The following is a 24,909-nucleotide window of genomic DNA, read 5'->3' on the forward strand; positions in this document are numbered from 1 at the left end:
CCCTGCCTGCCTGTCTGAATAGTTTCAGCGCTCCGTTCATCATCTCCTTGTGTTTCCTTTATTTACCCTAAGTTTGCAGAGTATGCCCAGACGTGGGTCCCTTGCTCACTTTGCCACTGGATTCAAGCTGGACTGGCTGATGAAGGGTTTTACCCAGAAACAGGTCCCAGGGTCCTTGTTTCCAGTTCAAGGAAGACCTGGCTTGGCAGGTCCGACGTGACTGTTCCCATGAGGCACAGGGTCAAGACTGATTTGCATGTAGCTGGGTCTGAACTACAGTGGTGAAGTGAACTAAAGAATGATGATGGATTCTACCCAAATCTGTGACAAGATTGGTGAGTGTCTGAAAAGTTTCAGCGCTCAATCCATCATCTCTTTGTCTTTGCTTTGTTTGCCCTAATTTGGCAGGGTATTCCCAGACGTGGGTCCCTTGCTCACTTTACAACTTGATTCAAGGTAGCCTGGCTGATGAAGGGTGTTACCCAGAAACCAGTCCCAGGATGCTTGTTTCCGGTTCAGGGAAGGACTGGCTTGGCAGTTCGGACTGGACTATTTCCATGAGGCAGATGGTCAAGACTGATTTGGATATAGCTCGGTCTGAACTGAGGTGGCGAAGTGAGCTAAAGAATGATGATGGATTCAACCCAGATCTGTGACTGGGGGTGAGTGTCTGAAAAGTTTCAGCGCTCTGTCCATTATCTCCTTGTGTTTGCTTTGCCTGCCTGCCTGCCTGACCCTAGCTTGTCATTGGGCACAAAATACCATTGCCAAACCCTTTTCTGAAAGCACTCAGGAAGAGCCTTTGTGATGTGTAAATGTGGTAGGTGGCACCTCTTCCCCTCATCAATTCAGAGATGGCCCATCCTGCTACAAGCTATCCCACTTTGTCTTGCTGTCTGGTAGTAAAGCATGAAGACTAACTGGCAGCTGCACCTAGTCATTTGATCCAGGATACAGGCTACAAGCACCAAATGGTTGGGACAAGAAAATGCCAATGTCTAAAAGTGGCACTTTCAGAGTTGTTACTTAAAATCCTACTTTATCATTAAAGAGGGCTTTAATGTGCATTTCTTTAGACACCAAACTCAGTATTCCTACCTGCTCCCAATTGTAAGCTATCAGTTATTAAATGCAATGTTACCCCAATGTTATTCTATAGGAGAGGTAGGCCTCAAAGTAGTGGAAATTTAGGAGTTTGCCACCACCAGGACATGTAAAACTCAAAAGTACAAGCCTGGTTTTTAAATACACTGCATCCTGCCCCGGGCTGTGTAGGGCATAACCTAGGATGACATGTATGTATTAAGAAGGGAGGTTTGGGTCTGGCAAGAGCTTTATCTTGCCAGGTCAAAAGGCCAGTTCAAGAATGCATACACAGGCTGTTATAGGTGGCCTGTGACATGTTTAAAAGGCTACCCAAGTTGGCGGCACAATCAGTGCTGCAGGCATACAGTAGCATTTAATTTAATGACACGGGGTACATGTAGTACTGCTTTACTATGGACTTACAAGTAAACTAAATATGCTGACTGGGTTTAAGCCAAATTCACTATGTTTAAAGGAAGGAGCACAAGCACTTACGCACTGGTTAGCAGTGGTAAAGTGTGCAGAATCCTAAAACTCAACAAAAACGGGTTCAGAAAACAGCAGGGCAAAGGCAAACAGCTTGGGGATGGCCCTGCAGAAAGGGCAACATTCAACCCTACCTCCCCAGCCTAAAGCCAGGATAGACAAGGTATTCCATTGCCAAACTCGATATTTTTCCACTTTTGGTTTAAAGTCCTTCCTCCAAGAGGTTGTTTGCATGTAGTCAGTGATTCCATTTCAAAAGGACTAGTTTGGCCTTGGTGTGAATCTTGTCCTACACTAAATGCAGACACGTTTCTACAGCTTGGTGCAATAAGGGTGGTCTCATTTTCACTCAACTGGAGACAGCAGAAGTGGGTCTCCCAGCTGGCTAAGCCTGTATACTCTTGAATCTGGATGATAAAAAAGCCTACTTCACTGTTTCCCAAATGCCTGTATCCATCAGAAACACCATTACGCTGCTCCAATTTAGAAAAGAGCTGCAGACTCCACCCTTTAAAGAACACTACATCACAGCAGTGCATTAACCATTTACAACCCCTGCGTCCTCTCCTATTACTCGTAAATGTTATGCTTTCCTGTGACCATGAACAGCTCTCCACTGATTTTTGGCTAGGTTAGCACTATAGAAATGTCATATACATACATGCATTGACCAGGAACATTAAGGGTGACAAAATTGCCATCAAACCAACCCCATGATTCAGCCCAGCTAGAAGTCTGAAAACATGATAAAGCTGCAGGAATAGGAGTTTCTCCAGCTCCAGCTCTCATTGTCCAAAAAGAGACCATCATTGTTAAGCCAAATCAGTGGGTAGGGAATATTTTCTGCAGAGGGAGCAATGTCAGTGGGGAACAGAGCACAATTCCTGATTCCATTTATACATGATGGCTGAAGCATCCTATTGCATATCTTTGTAAAAGGTTATATAACATGTTATAATTAACAAGAAAGGTACTTCTCTTCCTGGCTCCCACAGTGCTTTGGGGAAGCTTTGTCCTTATATCTTTAAGCCCTACTGTCACCTTGCCCTCGTTCTCTGCTTATCTCGTGCGTGTGTGCATTCAAACTAGTGTGCACAAAGTTCTGGATTGTGGGTTTTGGATTAAAACGTGGTATAAACTTTTTCTTTCTGATATTATTTTTGTTAGGCAAATTTGAAGTTGTTCTCTTAGGAGCTGTTGAAGGAACTCTGGTGCCAGTTGGCTGATTGTGAAATTCTGCACAATGTTTATTAGCAGTGTAGGATCGGCTAAAGCTTGTATAATCTGCTGAGTTGTATTGATATTCTGCCTTAATATGGAAGCAAACAGAAGCCGATACATATGCTGAGGGAGCTCTTTGATCAAAGTAAAGGTCTTAGGGCCAGATGTAGGTCGGTCGATAACGTCCGAAAATCGGTATTTTCGGCCGTTACCGAGCGGTATTCAAGAATTGGTATGTAGGGGCATTATTTTACAGAATCGGTAAATTTACCGAATCGGTAAATTTACCGATTCTGTAAAATACCGAATCGGTATTTTTTACCGATTCGGTAAATTTCCAATGTAGGTGGGACTCTTCTGAGTCCCACTGGCCCTACAAATTCGGTATTTTAACACACAATCCAATTGGGTGTTAAAATACCGAATTCAGGTGTGCATGCACATGTGTGCATGCACACCTAGCCATGTGACAGACAGACATGCCCTTAGGGCATGTCTGTGTGCCACATGGCGCACATGCCTATTTTTGGGGTGCCAGAGGGTGTCAAAGTGACACCCCCCGCACCCTTGCCAAATTCGGTATTTACCGATTCTGTAATTACAGAATCGGTATTGCCCATTGATTCCTATGGGCTTCAAGGCCCATAGGAATCAATGGGCAATACCGATTCGGTATTTGCAGATTCGGTAAATACCGAATCTTAACGATTCGGTATTTACAGATTCTGTAATACCTACATCTCCCCCCTTCATATTTACCGACTCTTAAATACCGAATCGCTAAAATTCGGTATTTAAGAGTCGGTAAATATGAATTACCTACATCTGGCCCTTAGTCTCTACATAGTTTGAAGAGGACCCAAGCCCATGATGCCACCACAGTGAAACTTGAGATTCCATGAGACATCATGCAAACTTAGATCATGTTGCAGTTTGTTAGACCCGTAAGAGCTCACCCAAAATATATTCTTTGGTTCTGGCAAGAAAATGAAGACTGTGTCAGCCGCATGTTGTCTGAGGAAGCTTCTTCTCAGTTTTTGCTACCTTGGGTGGCATATGCTGGGATGGAGAAGCCCCAGATTTGGGGCCAAGGCTGGATAACAACGGAGATCATCAGGGGCTGCTCTTGTTACTGCTATGCGTATAACATTGGCAGATGCAAGAAAGAATATGTATTTCCATCTGTTTCTAAAACATATAATATAGTCAAAAGCCAGAGTTTTCTGCAGCTGACTAAAAGCACTAATTTTAAAAATGTCATGTGAATAAAAATATCGGAATTCCTAATTTATGTTAGGAATATGCCAGAAACTTCAAATGTAAATTTGCAGTGCATAGGTAAAACGGTATGACAGAATCTATGGAAGTATTACAAATGTATATACATTATACATACAGATGTGTAATATTGCCTTACTAAACTGTGCAGAATGATCACCAAAATGTTATTTACATTTCCTTGATTGGTCTCCTCTTGTTCACACATTCTTGTCACTTTACACACCTAATCTCTGCTGGAGCTAATGTGGTTAACTTTCTTGTTTCAAAGACCAGTTATATATGTAGAATGCAGGAAGTGAAGGACATTTTCTCCCTGCTCACCGATGGCATGGGTCCCTGTGAAAGGACACCCACAATATTCAACTTATTCGTAAAGGTGATCCTATATCAGCATAGAGAATCCAACTCACAGTAGCGAAAGGAGAATTGATAGGGTGACTGAGGTGGATGCTTTCATTGATCCTCATTGGGAATTATTAGGCAAACTTTGGAAACGTGTTCTACACCCATGGCTTTCTTTTTCCGCCTTCTCGCCCAATGAGCTCTAACAAAAAGCACCATCCCTTTTTCAATGAGGAACACGCATTTCCACATTTAGCCATTTGAGACTTTGCCTTACCACCTTATCCCACCAGGCACAAGGATTGTAATTAGCACCCTTTGTCATATATGTTCTGGCTTTTTCTTCGTTTTTCTGTGTTGTCAAGTATTGTCGTGTGTGGCTTGGCGCCCAACGAGCATGGCGGTGCCGGAGTGAGCGCTCCGTCGATACCGGTGAGGGCTCACGGTGCGAGGCTGTCCTGTGCTTCGGAGGCGGGAGACTTAGCCACCGGAAGGCTATGGGAGCACATTGAGACTATTTTAACACCCCTTGAGGCTGCTATCATCGCTTTAGGAAGGAAGGTTGGTCCGGACGCAGCTCTTTATCGCCCACGACCGCCATTTTGATTTCTTCAGCGCGTTCCTCACAACGCATTTCTTCGGCTGCTGTTCACCTCCGCTTGGACTCAACATATAAAACGCCTTGCAATGCTACTTTTTCATTCAAGGTGGGCAGCTCTTAATGACTGGTTGTTTTGAATGTATAATCTATATCCTCTCATCATTCTATGAGACGCTATTTCTCTACAAGCTTGGCAGCCATTTTAGGAGTATCCTGGTTTCTCCTAGTTACTTCAGGATTGCTGCTTATATTCTATTGCTCCACTTCGTTTTGGCTGTGATGTAATCGCCCCATTGGAGTTTGATGCCTCATTTTCAACTTCAGAGGTCATTTCATTAATTTCTTATTTGCTGACTGCTTGGCTCTTGACTGCGCTTGCTGAAGTATCCCAGCCTTGTCAATAATTACGCTGCTCCTGTCACTACATCTTTTCTTTTTTTGCACAGTGGTCATAATTTTTTCCTCGCACCCTCCTGCTGACTTTTGTATATCTCAGGGTCTGATAGCGTCTCTACTTGCCTTGTTGATTAGGCATTTTCTTCAGTGTTTGTTATCACCTTATGGGTAGGATTGGCGTCCTCTGCCATCACGACCTCAAAGCGCAGTCTTATCAAGAACTCCAAGTTATTCTCTGAATTTGCAAAGTTTGAGGCCTCTCAACCGCCTCTCACCAATGACACTCAGCCTGTGATGGAGCCGGCTGTGGTGGCTTCCGGGAAAGCTACTACCAAAAGACCGAAGAAGGATCCTCCCTCACCGCCTAAATCCATATCGCCAATATCTATGGAGCTTTTGCTGGACGAAATAAGAGCCCTTCGCCCATTTATGGAGGAAACTAACGCTAAATTACAAGTACTGACCGACAATTGGTCGCAAATGGATGCAAGAGTCACTTCGATGGAGTTGAGTGTTTCTTCTCTTCAAGAAGTGTCCCCTAAGGTTTCTCACTTGCATACACAGATTTCCTCTCTTCAAAGGCAAGTGGAAGACCTCGAAAACCACAATAGACGCAATAATTTGCGAATCTACGGCCTGGTGGAGGGGTGCGAGGGGAATGACCCCATTGCCTTTTTCAAGTCCTTTCTTCCCAAGCTTCTGCATTTGCCGGAGGACACTGTGCTTAATATCCAACAAGCACACATACTTGGCCGTGCTCCTTCCTCAACTTCTACTGCGTCAAGGCCGAGAGGTGTCATCATGTATTTCTTAGAATATACGGATCTCTTAAAAGTTTGGACATGCGAGCTGATCTTCGATCCATTGGTGCCAGATACGGACTTTTTCACCCATCTTTTTAAGGTCACCTACAACAATAAAACGACAACATATGAGGATCCTGTACGTCTTCAGAGCTTCCTGAATTCCTGCCGAGCTGCCGATATGGACCTTTCCGGTCCTTCTTCTTCTTTCCCTACCTGACTCTCTTAGTTTACTTGTTGCGTACGTGATTCAAGTATCTATAATTGTTTCCTGTGCTAATGCATTTCTGTCAGCATTTTTGCAGTGATTATGTTCTAGTTGCAGCCTTCCCTATTTATTCTCTTTTTACCTAATGTATTTGATCACGATGATTTTCTCTTTTCTATCTTATCTTGTGTCTTTCACTGATGTTTCCCTTATGTTTTCATAGATTGTGAACCTCGCTCGTGATGTCCTCCTGGTTGGACGTCTCGCTGACCCTGGATGTTCCGCCTTCTCCATGTGGTTCCAGTCCTCCCTCTCTTCACTTTTGGTTTTGTCCCTGATTGGGCTCCCTCATCCTTCCTTCTTGTAGGTATGTTTGCGCTTCAATTGTTCTGTATGCATGCTCCAGCATTCGTTGTCCCTTTTTTCTTTCTCCTTCTTTTTTCTCTCCCCTTGTTTGTAGGTGTCAATTCGTGCTCACTCTTTTCAATCTCTCTGCTTCTTTTTTCCCTATATTGCTATGTTCATTCATTGTCATTTCACTTCTCATTTCTTGTTATCTGCTCACTACTTATTACTTCTTCTTTCTCCTTTTTGCTTCATCTTTTTGCCTTTTCTCTTCTTACCTTGTGTCCTATTGACAGGTTCTTTTTTCTCTTCTTATTTCTCTCGTATAAATTTCCATTTGTTTTCTGTACTCTTTTTTTGGGCTTTTTCTATGAATCTATTTGATTTGTTTACCATGATAAGTTTTATGTTGCATGTCATTAAGAGTTGTTACATTGAAAGTTAAGGGTATCAATTCTCCTATCAAAAGACAAAGAATTCTATCTCATCTGGCAAAGTTAAATGTTGATTTTGCGTTCTTACAAGAAACTCATCTGTCAGATGTAGAGTCTGTAAAGCTAAAAAGGGGCTGGGTCGGGAAAGTCTTTTATTCCCTGGGCGATGGCAAACGTAATGGCGTTGTGACTTTATGCCGCAAATCCCTTTCTTACTCTCTAATTTCCCAAGAATCTGATATCGAGGGTAGATGGGTACATGTCAAACTATCTTTAAGTGGTGTTCCAATCTCTCTCCTTAACGTTTATGCCCCAGTTGGAGGCGACCCCATTTTTTGGCACAAGATGTCGACACACATCACCAAATTTATGGATGATAATTTCATATTAGCGGGAGATTGTAATCACCCTCTTGATCCTTTTCTTGACAGGAATTCCAAGGTTTCGCATACTCCAAATAAATCGCACAAATCCTTCACTCATGCGATCTCACAATACAAGCTCATTGATGCTTGGCGTATTTGCAACCCGACGACGAAAGAGTTTACTTTCTACTCACCATCCCATCATTCCCAATCAAGGATTGATTATATTTTTGTCTCTCGTACTATTGCTCAAACTCTTACCGGTGCTGAAATCGGTCCATCTTACTGTCAGATCATGCTCCTGTTTTAATTAATATTGATATCCTGCCTAAAATTACTGGGCATAGAAGATGGCGTTTTAATAACACTCTTCTCTTAGACCCTAAGTTCACTGCGTCTTTCACTGACTTTTTTGGCGAATTTTTTTAGATAAATGATACTCACTCTCTGCCCAAGCATACCATCGAGGACGCTTTTAAAGCTTCAGCGAGAGACTTTATAATTGGATATGTTGCTAAAAAGCGGAAAATTGCCCGCAAATTTACTGGTGATCTACTTCAGAAAATTAAGAGGTTGGAACACGCATATTATACTTCACAATCTCCAGATAGTTTGACAGCCCTTGTTGATGCTAAAGTGCAATTCAACTAAAAGTCTACAGAAGATGCTTCCCTGTATTTATTAAAGTCAAGTGCAAAGTTTTATGGGGGAAGAACAAAGCGGGGAAAATTTTGGCTAACTATTTGAAAGTTAAACATAATAAGTTGAATATTGAATCTATTTATGATAATAATTCTGATCTTAAGTATAAAGATGTTGATATTTTAAATGTATTTGCTCTTTTTTATAATACCCTCTATTCTTCTGAAACTCAACCTTCTCCTCAAGCTTTATCACAGTTCTTCTCCAGCATACACAAACCTCAACATTTTCCCCTTGACCTCACCTCTTTGGAATCAGATGTATCACAGCAAGAACTACTCACTGCACTTCAACATCTTAAAAAAGACAAAGCCCCGGGACCAGACGGTTTCAAAGTCGAATTTTACCTCCGTTTCTCAAATCTACTGATACCAAAATTGCATTCTCTTTTAGGTTCATTCGTTACTCTGGGCAGCTCCTCAGGTTCCTTCTCCGACGCTCACATCTGTTTTATTCCCAAAGAAGGAAAGGACAGTAAATATTGCAAAAATTACAGGCCCATTTCTTTGGTCAATATTGATTACAAAATCTTTGTCAAATCGCTTGCGGCACGATTGGACCTCCTACTACCTGATCTGTTGGGTGCAGAACAGTCTGGTTTCGTCAAGGGACGCTTTATTACTGACAACACTAGGCTCTTGTTCAATGTCCTGTCGAAATCTTCACGCCTCCAACATTCTCTTGCAGCAATTGCATTTGATGCTGAGAAAGCATTCGACAGGTTGAATGGTCTTCTCTCTTTTCCACCCTCGAATGGTTTGGTTTTGGCCCTAAATTTATCTCGTTAATTTCCCTTCTTTATTCCAAACCGCGTGCGGCGGTCTGCGCCAATGGCTTAGTTTCCTCCTTTTCCGACCTAAAAAGAGGTGTCCGTCTTTTTAACCTAGCTTTAGAACCTTTCCTTTCCAGACTTCGTCAACACCCTAACATTCATGGTTTCCAAACCCAACATTCTCATGTTAAACTAGCTGCTTATGCTGACGATATTTTACTTTTTATATCTAATCCTGCTGAATCTCTACCAGCCTTTCTGGATGAGGTTCGTGCATACTCCCTAAATACTGGCTATAAACTCAACAATTACAAATGTGAGATCTTGCCCCTAACGAAGTTTACTTTCAAACCTGATTTTAGTACTTCTCACTTCACTTGGAATTCTTCTCACATTAAGTACTTAGGATTACATATTACTCCCTCAATTTCGGACACAGTCTCTCTTTGTTTGAACAAGTGCATTCAAAAAATATCCGACTTAACATCCAGATGGCACCCTCTTTATCTGTCATGGTGGGGTCGCCTTGACACCATCAAGATGATGCTATCCCCTATAATTCTATACACGATTTCTAAAAATCCCAGTTCCCATTCCCTCTAAATTTATCAAGAAAATCAACTTGATTTTATCTTCCTTTCTTTGGAATGGTAAAAAGTCTTGGATGTCTCTTGCCAGACTAATGTGCCCAAAGTCAGAAGGCGGAGTTAATTTTCCGGACTTTCCGGCTTATCAGAAAGCATTTCTTTTGCGACAAGCTTCTTTTTGGTTAAAAGATCCCGCTAATCCTTACCCTTTATGGGCCACGGTTGAACGTCTTTCACTCTCCCCTTTCTCTTTTGCTGAATACCTTTCTTTCTCACGCAAACCTTCTTCAATATCCACTCCTTTACACAAATTCACTACCAAATTGCTTCTATCCTCCACTCCCCCTCCCCCTACTACAGTTGCTGATTTCCTTAGCTCCATTATTTGGCACAATCTGCATCTATTAATTAACAATAAGCCCTTTTACTGGAAGTCATGGAGGCAAAAAGGGTTACTCTGGGTGTCTCAATTGTTCTTACACTCTACCTTCTTGCCTTTCTCAACACTTTGCCAAACTTTTGATTTACCTACCTCCTCTGCTCGCAAATACCTTTTACTTAAGGAGGCAGTAATGTCGACCCATACTCGACTTGCGCACTCCTGTGCTTCCCCCACACCTCCTACTATCATCTCGCAGCTCCATTCCTTTTTGCAAACCACATCTAAAGGTTCTGCTATTTACAAGTACCTTCCTATCACAGCGTCTGATAGGCCTAAAACTAGGGTGGAAGAGTAATGTGAATGTGACTTCGCCACATCTTGGCCAACATCTTTGTGGAACAGGATATGGACTAAAATTCGCAAATCATCCAGAGCAGTGACCTTGACACAATCCCTGTTCTTCATTTACAACAGACTTCTTTTTACACCGTCTACCCTCAGCAAGAGGTTTTCAACAACTTCGGACCTTTGCTGGACTTGCTCTTCCCCTCACGCTACTTTATATCATATGTTCTTTTCATGCAAGGTTGTTCAGGATTTCTGGATACAGGTCTGGTCCCAAATTAACATAATTTTTCACACTCATATTCATTTCTCTTTTATTCACATTTTCCTGGGCAGTCCTTCCTCTTGTTGGAAATATGTCTTACTCAATGTTCAAATTATTGATTTGTTGCTGGCTATTGCGTTTCAGCAGATTACAGCCAATTTGAAAAAGATTTTCAACATTTCCTTTAAAGCATGGTGGTATAATGTATGTCATAATCATAGACTGGATACTGCTTTTGTCTTTCCTATCCATATGGGGACGAAACGTATGGACTTATGGCTTCCAGTCACGCTGTACCTTGATTCATGTGTTAAACGTTCGTTTCATTTGCGGCCTGCCCAACAAGAAGTCTCCAAACCCCCTTAAGTTTCCTTGACGTATCTGATGTCTTCATTATCCTATTATATCCCCTTACTATTGCATTGTTTTGTGTTTAATAACCATGTTTCACATTGTTTACTTTAAAGCCCATTTTTTTAAGCTGTTCCTTATTACTTTTGATGTGTTGCTTTACTTGATTGTTAATATTTCTTTCTTGTATTGCTTATGTATTCTGTATTGACACCTTGCTTTTCACTAATAAAATTCTTTTTTTTAACCTATGACATAGCATTTATGTGTTTTATTTATGTTCCTTTTCCATCCCTGACGAAGTTCATTTCCATGAATGAAACTCGTTGGCTGATGTCTGTTTTCTATTGATTTGGGTCTATTTTGAATAAAGACAATTTCAACAAAGTTACTGATCGTGCTTCATCATGAATACTACTACATTCTGGTAGTGCACCGCTTCATTGTTTCACAGGTTCTGGTTCCCAAGTTAGCGGGTTGCAGCTTCCAACGGCAGCTGCAGGAGCAGGTTGTGCACACCACCAAACAAATTGTCATTTGATTATACCTGGGGTGATTATACTGAGACCGGTGCGGCACTTGGAGTCCGCCGTTGGAACTCTGTTCTCATTCAAACTTTGGAAACGTGTTTTTCCTTTTTGGAGTTAGGTGCATGCCTTACAGAAAAATACAATATACCAAAATCTACTTTGCTTGCAAATTTAGAAAAAAACATTTATCTATATTACTAAGCTTAAAGTTGCCAGTTTAATTACCGCAATTACCATTAACTAAGCTCAATTCATGACCACAAGATCATTGATCATAAAAATCCCACACTTTCTCGAATTTAGGGGCTGCATACTTTCTAACACAAAATTATTTTTCTAATTAGTGAATTTTAGACATCATTCTAAACTAGCAAACTAGAGAGGAGCAAACTGACTTCCTAGTAGCTTTGGTCAAGTGAGAATGTTTCTCCTTTCAAGAGGCATTTATTTATTTATTTATTTATTTATTTTTAGAGTTTTATATAGCGCGAACTTGAACCGATTAGGTTATCAGAGCGCTTTACATAGCACCAGTTCCGTTACATGTTATCAAAGCACTTTACATAGAATCAGTTACGTTACATAAGGAACACATTTCTTTTTGTTCTAGTGAATAGGGTTATCTCTTCACACGAGGGAAGGGATACACCTGGCTATACTGCAACAGTCACACAGGCGACTAGTCGTTAAAGCTATATCTCTAAACACAGGGAGGGGATACACATGGATACAATCAAAAAATCACATAGGATACTAGTCATTAGAGTTATCTTCTATCTACACAGGAGGGATATGACTGGAAGTACTCTAAGGGTCACATAGGAGTGGTAGAGAGTATAAAGGTCCACTGCAAACACTAGTGATTGGAGTCAACTACATACACATAGGAAGGGATATGACTGGTTAAACTCTAAGAGATGCATAGGGGTGGTATATGGTGTAAGGACTTCAGCGAATACCAAAGCTTAGCATTATTGCAATAGGTCAAAGATGCAGTCACATGGTCTTAAAACCCTAAATATTCCTTCTATTTTAAACTAATAGTAAGACAGCTATTAATGTTGAAACAGCTAAACCAGAAGTAACATTGATCCACATTTTAGGGGGAAAAAATCTTCTGTCTATAGAAAGGCTTGTCTAGGCAAATAATAAAGTGTGCTGATGCACAGCCTGTACATTTGATAGTTAATATTTGCATATGGTTATTTGTCTTGTACAACAATTGGCCGCTAATATTTTACCTTCCCTATTGAATAAATCTTCCACGTTGAGCATTTAAATGTTGTGTAATCTTCGTACAGACAGAGAATCATGACACAAAACAAAGAAGACAAATCCACCAATCTCAACAAGCATGTAAAAACAGTCAGAAAACATGGCCATTGTTTAACAATATCCTAAAGGCAAGTGATTTCAAAAGTGTGTGGAATAGTTAAGAAACATCACAGGTCAGTGATTTTATCTTTTGTATCATGAGCAAGGTGAAGGAATTATCAGAATATCTAAAATGTTGGAAACCCAGCAATCATAACCTCTGGATGGCAAACGAAGCTTATGAATATATCCTAATTTCCAGAAGCATTTTTCCTCTTTCCACCAGAGTAAATATAAAGCACCTCAGACTAATGTCATGTTCAAATAAAATGTATTATCATGCCTTCAATTTTTAGAAAAAGCAATTTACAGTAAAAAAAAGCAGACGAGGGAACTACAAAAAAAGAACGAACGGGGGTAAATGGATATCTTAATTAGAGCAAAGTCATTTGTTTCTAAGTGCGGCAACACTTGCCAAAGATTTCTGACTGCGAACAAAAGTAGAGGTTAATTTAGGTCATAGCACTCGAAAGGCTCTTTTCTTACCTTCAGAGAGTCGTTGAGTGCATCTGTGTAGATAACTTCATGGAATCACAGCAAAACTACCATTAATGCTTAAAAAGAGAACCTCCGTTTTTTAATGTTTGCCCTTATGCCATCAAAGGTTGGTAAACTCCTATATGCTCTGAATACTATTAAATGTAGTCAGAATATTAGTAGACTCAGCAAGAAGAAACAGAGCAACACTGTAGGCATATGGAGTAATGGCAAGTGCAACAATAAAGGGATATTTGTGGATCAATGCATTGAGAGGATCCATAAACATGTATGTAATGTAATGTAAGATATTCTTGTATAGCGCGGTCTACACTCGAAGGAGCATCTTGGCGCTTTTAGAAAGGGTTAGGCAGGGCAGGAGAAGTCTAGCTGATGGCAGAGGGGAGACTGCCTTATCAGATTAGAGATTTGCACATGGTGTTGGATAGATTATATATCGAGGTTTTTAGGGCCTTTCTGAAGTCCGTTTCTTGTCTAATTTGGCGGAGAGGCGGCGGAAGAAGGTTCCAGGCCTTGGAGCCCAGAACTGCCAGGGCCTTTCCTCCTCTGGTTTTTAGTCTGAAGTTGGGGATAGTAAGGAGGTTGGCTTTTTGAGATCTGAGATTACGCAGGGGGGAGTAGTGTCTAAACATACTCTGGATGTAGCTGGGTCCTTTCCCATGAAAGGCCCTGAAGGTGATCAAGAGGACTTTGAAAAGGACCCGTTTCTGGATCGGCAGCCAGTGTAGTATGTCCATTGCTGCTGTGGCTCTTCTGTTTCATTCCAGCACCAATCTTGCTGCTGCATGTTGTACCGTTTGTGGCAGACCGTCCTATTTATCCCTGCATATAGGCTGTTGCAGTAGTCGAGGCGTGATGTTATAAGTGCTACTGCAGCCATTTTCCGTGCCTGGAGTGGTATTAGGTCAAAGAATTTTCTGAGTCCTTTTATGAGGCTAAGGCATGTTCCGGCTACTGCCACTGCTTGGTGTTTGAAAGTCAGAGAGGAGTCGAATCTGATCCCTAGATTCCGTGCTGTCATGATGGTGTTTGGAGGGACAGTAGGGTCCTCTGGCCACCATAGTGAGGGGTTAAACCGATTCCCTTTTCCATATGTAAATTGTAAATGTAAATTGATACTTGTATAGCGCACTACTCACCCGCAAGGGTCTCAAGGCGCTTGTACGAATACCGCTGTGGAACCCATCCTGGCTTTCCCTGTGAGGAGTCCACTCCTGGGCTCCCCCAAGGTGGAGGCCAGGCATCCTTAGCGTTGTGGGGGGCGTTGTGGAGATTAAGCAAGCTATTGCCCAGAGTTGCAGAGTGGGACTCCATGATTGGAATAGGCACCGAGGCGAGAATTATCAGGTCCGTGGAATTTTTGAGCCCAAGAACTGCCGAGGCGGGGAATTGAACCCTGGTCCCGGGCTAGACCTCTGCATCAGGGTCTGCCGCTCTAACCATTGAGCCACACTTCTCCACTCACATATGGCACTATCTCTGTTTTCCCTGAATTGCATTTAAGGTGGTTTGCGTTCATCCATTGGAATGTGGCTGTGAGGCAGTTTTTAAGCTTCCTTTCCGCTTCTCCGGTGTCGTCCTCCATCACCAGGATGAGTTGCGTATCATCCGCATACGATATGGTGTTAATGTCAAAGGATGATATGAGTGCAATCAGGGGGGCCATATATACATTGAAGAGTGTCAGGCTCAGACAAGAGCCCTGGGGCACTCCTGAGGTAAGCTGTTTTTCTTCAGACCTAAACTGGCCTAAGGTGACCACTTGTCGCCTGTTCGCTAAAAAGCTTTTTAGCCAGCCCAACACATTCCCAGCTATCCCTGCCGCGGCTAGTCGGTCCACCAAGATGACGTGTGAGACTGTATCAAACGCCGCAGACAGGTCTAGAAGCTCAAGGACCGCCTTCTTTCCCTGGTCCATTGCGGCACTTAGAGTTTCAGAGGTGAAGATCAGGGCTGATTCCGTTGAGTGCTGGGATCTAAAAACATCAAGTAAACATCAAGTAAAATAACACAAGTTGGAAATCCCTAGCTAAAGCCCAGAGTTACCTAGAACACCCCGACTTCAACATTCTTGTTAATAATGTGAGCAATTGAATATAAAGGTGATCAATCCTGCGAAGAGGGAAGGAAAGCTCATGTGGTGCAGAAAAGGAAAGTGAAAATGCCAGCTCACAAGACTGAAGGCCTTGTAAGTTGTACAGCATTCATAATTCTATTAGCTTGCATAACTGTTTTTTCTGTTACTTGAAAGAGCTGGAACAGTCACAGTCTATTTGATACTCAAGAAACTTTGTCAGGTGAAAGCAGATGTTATACATTGTGAAATAGGCTTGAGGTTCTCTAAACCCAGCAGTTTTGCTCTTGCCATCACAAACCTTTAGAACAGTTTCCCTGTGGTATGTAATCTCATGCACTGGAAGAACCTGCTTTAGTAGATAACTCTGCAGTTTACGACTTGAGTATGGAGCTGAAATTCTACACACAACTATATTTCTCACAAAATGAAGGTTTATGGGGATTTGGTGTAGGGCAGTGCGGCAATTCACCTTGTTGCACTGCCCACGCCCAAGTGAAAGTGCAGGAATGCACCGTATTTATCCAAAACAGTGCATTCCTTTCCCCCTGCATTGATGACGTTTCTGGAGCCTAGCGCCAACGCAGGAACACTTGCACCATGGTGCAAGAGTGCCTGTGTTGCAGGCAGTATTGTTTTTGTGCAGTAAGGAGTACCTTCCTGTACAAAAACAATCCATAGAGGTGTTTTGCTCTTTTTATGTGTGCTCTAGAATGCACCACTTAGAAAGAGGAAAAAATGAGGCTAAATAAAGATATTTCTCCTTGTTGCACCTGCCTTGATAGGGGTAAGATTTTGATGCATTCCTAGATTTACAAGTCTTTGTTAATTAGGAAATGCGCCAAAACCCATAGAAGTTACGTGGGAAGACCCTCTGCAACGCCCATGGAACGCCTCACTTGTGCAGAGTAAGTTGAGGCATCGATTAGGGCTGTGTTGCCTTACTCAAGAATTATGAGACAACTCAAAGCCACGCAATGTGGCTTTGTGTGGCTTCAGAAATCTGACTCAGACCCTTGCTTCACACATGTACCACTTTGCATGGTACAAACGTGACACAAAGCTCTCATAAATATGCCCCTAAGTGCACAATTATTTTTTTAATTCACTTGTTATGGTAGTTGACTAGAAAGCTACATGATGCTTGCGCAGGGGCTTGGTAAGGGATGTATGACGTTACAACGCATACTTTTACATCGCATGCCTTTACAACGCGGTATTTACAACGAATACCATTACAACGCATAGTACTTTGGGGCGCTGGATAGTGAATAGTTTAATTTACTATTCCAACTCCAGTCCCCGTGGACACTAGGGAAGGTGTTGGACAGTAAATTAAACTTATTCCCTATCCTAGAGCGCCCCCCGGCGCAATGCGTTGTAATGGTTTGCGTTGTAAAAGTTGCGTCGTAAAGTTACTGCGTGGTAAAAGTTGCGTTGTAAAGGATGTTTCCGCTTGGTAAGCATCATTCATCTGCTTCACAAAGCTATATGCTAATTAGCTTGTTTTAATTCACGAATCTCCCAGCTGAGCTATCGTGCATCGCTTTTACTTAAATTCAGGTGAACGATGCACCTCATTAGCAAACACAGTGAGCGTGCTTTCAGCATTATACAGAGCAGTGAGCATGGATCCAAACTCTGTCAATCACTTGCTCAATTGGTGACAAGGATGATCTACATACCCATTATGACTACAGCGAAGCGAGCTTCAAGATTTTATTTATTTGTTCTGTGTTTTTTTTCAGTGAGTTAAAAAAATAACAAGATTAAAATAAGCGGTTCCAGAATTTTTTTATCTATGAAACATTCCATTTAAATTTGAAAGGGCAGGCCACAATATTACCTATAAGGAAGAATCGGCTTTCAGACAAGTCCTTTAAAGATTTTCTTTAAATTGCATATTGGAAGAACCTAAAAATGCATTTTCCTGGTGTGACTTCCTAGCATCTTTTCTCTTCTCATGGTGGCTATTTGTCTGTACATTTTGCAACTGTTTTGATCAATATTTTCCTACCACAGATGGTGGTTCTGTTTCCAGACAGATTTAAGACTGGGATAATCATGTAAATTTTCCATTTGACAATGGCTAGTATATGTCTCAACGAAATTACCCAACCACAGTAAGGTTACCTGATTCCGGAGATCGAATGGGGTGTAGCTAAATAGGAACCCTGCGATGTAAGTGATACACCATTAAGCTCCGTAGCTTTGTTGAAAGATAACCAAAAGGAAATTGTTGCTGCTTATTTATTCCTAAGAATTCTTACCTAGAAATCAATAAGAGGAATGAGTTCATGGAGTTGATATTCATTCAGCTATGATAGATTTCCTTGTAAACATGGAATCCAGTCTTTTACTTGTTTAATAAAACCACTTTCATTCAGTGTGCGCTGCTTACACATCTATGAGTTGCAGGTATGCATAGTGCACCCAATTCAAACATCTGATGCTGCACTCACACATGCGCATGATGCACTCCGTGCAATCACCAAATGCAGGAGTCACTCGCAAGCGTTTTCCACCAAGTGCATGCAGCCTTTTTGATGTTTGAAAACTTTATTAACAGAATTAATATAAAAATACAATATGTCATCAGCAGGAAAAAGAAAAAGAAATAAGCTAAAATGCAAATATGAAATACAATTATGAAATAGAGCGAGAAAAAAAAATCAAAGGCATACTGATGGCAATATAAAGAAACCAAGCCTTTTCTAGGTGTTTTAGAGCGAAAGGAAGAGGTGGAGGAAAAAGGGGGTAAATAATAATATTAATAATAATAATAATAATAATAAAACTGTGTTAAACCAGATTCATATAATACATAAGAATTATCGGCAAATAATGAGAATGCACAACGAGTATAGAAAAAGTACATAGTCTCTGAAACATATCATATGAGAAACCAAACTGTGAAAAATAGTAAATAAAACAAGGAGGAGAGAGTAAAAGTCCTTCAGGGAGGCTTACAGTTTTCCGAGGAAAGAAAAGTGTACTTTTGTTGAGTTGAACAATCTAAATATGTGGTAAGGGGCAACCAAAAAAGTTCCACATTACGGGAAGGTTTACAAGAGGAGGCAAATGCAACATCAAGTCTATGGAAGTGACATACAGAATTCCACCAGCAGCGTAGGGAGACTTTGGTGTGGGACTTCCAACTAGAGGTAATATGTTGAAATGCGAGAGCAAGCATAAGGTCAAAAAGACCCAGCGAGTGGGAAGGGAGATGTAGAGAATCTGAGAGACTCCCCAAGAATACAAGGGCAGTGAAATATGGAACAGAAAGTGAAAAAATGCGAGAAAGTGAAGACCAGACTTGCTTCCAGAATATAGCTACAGAGGGACAGAAAAAGAAAAGATGAAGAAAATCAGCATCAGGTGCATCACATATCCAGCAATTAGAGTTGGAGGAGGGAATAAAGCGTGAAAGGGAAAGAGGAGAAAGATAGAGTCTATGATATAAATAGAACAAAGATGGAGTAAGGGAAGTAGAGCGAGAAATCTTCAGGACTCTAAACCAGAGTTTGTCCCAGAGAGTAATGGGCCAAGAGCAACCTAAATCTTTTTCCCAAGCAATCTCCAATTTAGTTTTGGTACGTTCTGGATTAGGAGCGGAGAAGAAGCGATAGATAAGGGAAGCCTTGGGGATAGTGACAAGTATCTTGAGGAGAGGAGAAGGAGGGGAATGCGAAGGCAGAGAAGGAAGTGAATAATAACGATCGAGAATAATTTCCATGAGAATATTATATTTCTGTGAAAAAGAACGAGGGCATAAAAATCGTGCTTGAAATAGGGGAAAAGAACAAGGCGAAATACCATCAAAGAGTTGATTAACCCAAATAATGTTCTTTGATCTCCAAGAAGTCCAGGCAATAGGTCCATTATTTAACAGGATAAGTGAGTTGTACCAAATTGGCGAGAGTAGGAAAGACTCATGAGAAACAGATAACTGGGAAAGCAAAGATTTCAGGAGAGAGGAGGTGTGTTTAAATAAAGGAGGAGTGGTATAAGGGGATTTAGTGTTGAAACGAGAGACGTCCTGAAAGGAAAAGGGTAGTAGAAGTGATTGCTCAATGTGAAGCCAGAGTGGGGAAAGAGGAGATTGGTCTGATGAAAGCCATCTGAAAGCTTGACGTAAGGAAAAGGACTTGTGATATAATCGGAAGTCGGGGAAGTTGACACCTCCATTCGATTTGGCCTTGCAGAGAGCCAATAAAGAAATCCTAGCTTTTTTGTGTTTCCAAAGAAATTTCGATAAAGCTGAGTCAATACGTTTGAAATAAAAAGCAGGAATATGAACAGGAAGCATAGAAAGCAAATAGATATGAATAGGGGCAATCATCATTTTAATAGAGTCAAGACGACCCCACCAAGAAAGAAAGAGGGTATTCCAGGATGAAAACAATTGCTCTATCCGAGAAATAACAGCAGACATATTCAACTTAATGGAAGATGAAATAGAATTAGAAAACAAAACACCAAGATATTTAATTCTGTGACTATTCCAGGCAAAACCAGTAGAAGAAAAGAAATGAGGGAGACAGAACTTGGTCAAGGGGAGAATTTCTGTTTTGTCAGAATTGATTTTATAACCAGAAACAAGAGAAAACGCTTCAAATTCAGCCAATAAAGAAGGGACAGAAAGCTCTGGGTTTGAAATAAATAAAAGAATATCATCAGCATACGCTGAGAGTTTTAGCTGATTATCGCCATAGGGAAAAACAGATATTGAAGAATTATTACGGAGAGAGGTGAGGAAGGGTTCAAGGGCCAATATAAAAAGAAGAGGGGAGAGAGGACAGCCCTCACGAACCCCACGCTGAAGGGTAAAGGAAGAGGAAAGCTGACCATTGACAAGAACCGAAGCTTTGGGCATAGAATATAACAAGGAAATAAAGGAAATAAACTTAGGACCAAAACCATGCCACTTTAGGGAAGCAAATAAAAAGGAACAATCAACCCTATCAAAGGCCTTTTCAGCATCAACAGAAATAGCTGTCAGAGGAATAGAAAGAGAAGAAGCTTTATTTAAAACATTTAAAAAGAGTCTAGAGTTATTGGAAGTGAGACGACCCTTGACAAAACCGCATTTTTCCTTTCCAATGAGATGAGGTAAGAAGGGATCTAAACGAAGTGCAAGTAATTTGGCGAAGAGTTTATAATCTACATTGACTAATGAAATTGGACGGTAATTTTTACAAAATTTGAGGTCACGACCTTCTTTGGGAATAAGACAAATGGTAGCGTCTTGGAAAGATCCTTCGGCCACACCAGAAGAACAGAATGATTGGAAGAGAGAAAGAAGTTTAGGTAATAAAAGATCAGAAAAGTGTAAGTAGAACTCGACCGGAAAACCATCAGGTCCTGGAGTTTTACCTTTGGTAAGGGAGGATAGAGCAGTGGAGAGTTCATGAAGAGAGAGATCAACTTCAAGATCCGGAAAATTGAGTAGGGAAGTAGATGGTTTGGGTAATTTATCAAAATAAGATTGAAGAAGAGAGGGCGTAGGTGGAGCTTCCGGAGTGTACAAAGTTTGATAAAACGATTGGACTTGCTCAAGAATGTCCTTATCTGTATGAAGAAGAATGTTAGCGGGGGAATAAATGGATTCAATAGAAGTACGTTCTTTACGGGTTTTAAGATAGTTGGCTAAAAGTTTGCCTGATTTATTACGGCCGCCGTAATAACGTGCACTACTGCGAAGAAGAAATGAGGAAGCGTTATCAGTAGTGAGTTTATTGAAGGCAAACTTGGCACGAAGAAGGTCATGTGACATGTGTTTGGCAGATGAGGTATAAAATTGATGTTCCAAATTCTTTATATGAGCTAAAGCAACTTTACGCTTCTGTGTGAATTGTTTCTTTTTCTCAGAGACAAACTCAATGATAAAGCCACGCGCCGTAGCTTTAAAAGAGTCCCAAAGGACATGGGGAGAGATATGAGGATCAGAGTTGAGTTGAAAAAACTCAGTAGTAAAGGAACGAAAAGAAGAAGTGACATTAGGATCAGTAAGAAGTGAACAATTAAAACGCTAGCAAGAAGACTTAGGAAGAGGCAGAAGCAAGTCAAAATCTGTGAGAATGGGAGCATGATCCGAAATAACAATAGGTTCAATGGAGGAAGACAATACGTTTTGAGACAGGGATGAGGAGAGAAAGATATAGTCTAAACGAGAAAAAGAAGCATGAGGAGAAGAGAAAAAGGAAAAGTCCAAGGTATCTGGATGAGTAAGTCTCCAAGAATCAGAGAGATGTGCCTGTGAGATAGTGTCTAAAAATTGTTTATGGGGTTTGTGAGGGTAAAACGGACAGAGGACTTACGATCTAAAAAAGGATCGACTATGTGATTGAAATCGCCTCCTAAAAGAAATCGTTATACTGTATACATTTGCTGGTGATAAATGGCCAAAAGGAAGAGTCAGGTTGAGTAGGACCATAAACATTAAATACAGTAAGAGGGACTGCATCAATAAGCAACTTTACCAAAATCCATCGACCATCATCATCTTTTCTTCCAATAAAACTTTACATTTTAAGTGTTTATGAATTAACACAGCAACACCATTTTTCTTATTGAACGTAGGAGAAAATAAAACTGTACCAACCCAATTTCTCTTCAATTTTAAAGACTCATGGTCAGGGAGATGGGTTTCTTGTAAAAGGACAATATCAGGGTTATAAGAGGATAAATGAGAGAGTACTCTCTGTCGTTTAATAGGATTATTAACCCCTTCAGTGCTGCGCGAATTTCGCTGCAGTGCTGAAGGGTTTAAAAGCGTATTGGCCATGACGGAAATGTTCCGTCATCAGCACCGGAGCACCGACGCTGATGACGGAACCGTTCCGTCAGGAGCATGGAAGGGGTTAAAACCTTTCACATTCCAGGAAACAACTCTCAATGTCTAAACAAAACAAACATAATGACTTCAAAAAGTGCATAACAACAAGCAAATAATAATAAGCCAAAAAAGGAGATAAATGAGAGGTGAGGGATGGAGAAACAAGAAACACAAGCGCAAGGAAAAATAAGATAGGAAAAAGAGAAAGAGAACATAAAAGAGAGAAGGGGGAGGATAGACAGAGAAGACAGCACAAATCCAAAAGGATGACTGCAAAAAACATACCTGAGAAGAAAATACAAAAGGAGGGTGGGGAAATGGCAACACTTAACAAGATGGGCAGCCGAGGAGCAGGGACATAACTGCACCGGGACAGCATAGACCACAGGAAGGAAAACACAGGAGGTAGTAAACAAAGGAGACAAACCTGTGGGAGGAAAGAAAATTGGTCAAAACAGAGGTTATAGTAATAAAAAATATATATATATATATATATATATCATGAATTCAACAGTAAACCATAACATTAGAAAAAGTAAGCAATAATGAAGATAGCACAAGTCGGGAACACAACTCGAACATAGAGCATAAATGGAACCTGTAAAAACAATTGAAACAGTTACAAAAACATCAAAAAGCACCCAAAGGGCGCTCAACCATTAGAAGAGGAGGAGGTGTCCATGCCACTGTTTGTTTGTAGAAGGATGAAATTCTTAAGTTCACCAGGATCCTGGAAGGTCCAAGTTTTGTTTTGATGCGTGACTTTGAAAATGCAAGGATGGAACAGGCCATAACGTGCTCCCATGGAGCGTAAAGAGGGGCGAAGAGAGAGGAACTCCTTCCTTCTTGAGGCAGTAGCGTTAGAAACATCTTGAGCCAGGAATACATGTTGACCTAACCAGGTAACTTGACGTTTGGCTCTAGCTGCAGAGAGGACCGAGAGGAGGTCAGTGAACTTCAAAAAGAGGATGATAACTCCACGAGGTTTTGGAGAAGCCGCTGAGCGTGGACCAAGTCTATGATCTCTTTGAATACTGATGGAAGTGGATGGTGAAATGTCCAAAAGCTTTGGAAGAAAGGAGGTGAAGAACGTCACCAGGTCATCCCGTTCAATGGATTCTGGCAGGCCGTAAATACGGAGATTATTCCGTCTGTTTCTATTTTCCAAGTCTTCCGTATGTTGCTGGAGGGCTAGAACAGATTTTTCCAAAGTGGAAATACGCTGAGAATTGGAATGTATTTCAGGAAGCTGTTGTTCAACTGAGGTGATTCGTGTATCCATGACCGACCACTTTTCCTTCAATAGTTGCATGTCTTTATTTGTTTCTTCAATAAATGGGCGCAATGCGCATATTTCCTCCAGAATCAATTCCATGGAGATGGCAGATGGCGGCTTGTCAGGGGAAGGTGGATCGTGCTTAAGGCGTTTGGAGGAAGTTGCAGGAGGTTACGTTTTATTGGAGGTAGCTTGCGCCACCGAGCAACGATGAGGTGTGGAGCCAGCCATCGTTGAGAATGAGTTGGGAGCACGCAGCTCTGCAGAAGGGGACGTCAGAGCACTCTTGGATGAAACAAAAATAAATGTTGGCGTGCGCAGCTTGACCATATGACTAATGAATGTTCAAATAATGCAAAACAGAGCTTGAGGCATCTGGACGGCAATGAAAAAATCCAATGAAGGTCACTCAGATGGACCCGAGCAGGCACCAGTGTCAGGATATTGAACTCCTAAACAAATACCATGCAAAACAAGTCAATGAAGTATGAGCAACAATGCATATAGATCAAACCATTCCATTGTGAGGGTAGAAGAGAGTAACAGCTGCGTCTGGACCAACATAGAAGGAGGATTGAAGTACAAGAGAAACATCAGCTTGAAAAAGTGGATAAGAACAGGAGGAAGCGTGAAGAAACAGGTTTAGCGCAACTAAACATCAGGTTTGTGGATAAAATTAGTGGTCATGAAGTAAATAAATATCGAAGTAGAAGAGTTATGCAGGAGAAACAACAATGGGAAGCGCTGGACTCCATATAGATGATGGTGGTGGGAAAATAGCTGGAAATAGGTGAAAAAACGTCATATCCCACTATAATAATGTCACCATGCGCTGAAGTATATGCTCACCAGTATATGCGACAGTCTTGGGCAGCAATGAAATGCAGCAGGCAAGTGAGCGAATGAAATGCCAGTAGCCCGGTTATTTATGGGGAAAAACAGGTCATTCTGGAATCCATAATGTTAAACATGGTGCAGAGGCAGTTGTAATGAGGCGGTTCAGGGAAAAGAAAAACGTTGTATTTAAAGTACTGCCGTATGTAGGAGAGACTCACCCATTGCGTTGAGGAGTTGAGGCAGCGGCAGGAGGCAGCAATTGGCAAACCGGAGAAGAGCGCACAAAATGGCGGCGGCCCGCTCTGTGATGAGGAGGACGGGTCGCGGCTCAGAAAAGGAATCAGCAGGACCCCCTCACGTTCCGGCGGCATCTCTCGTCATCCAAAGTCGATGAGGAGAGCAGTGCACGGACAATTCAGGGAAAGGCTGTCCCGTCACGGCGGAGTCCCTGCATTAGGCGGCCATCTTGTCGGCGTCGAAGCCACGCCCCCCGTGCATGCAGCCTTGAAC

Source organism: Lissotriton helveticus, chromosome 8 (genome assembly GCF_964261635.1).
Source record: "Lissotriton helveticus chromosome 8, aLisHel1.1, whole genome shotgun sequence".
In the NCBI taxonomy this organism is placed as follows: domain Eukaryota; kingdom Metazoa; phylum Chordata; class Amphibia; order Caudata; family Salamandridae; genus Lissotriton; species Lissotriton helveticus.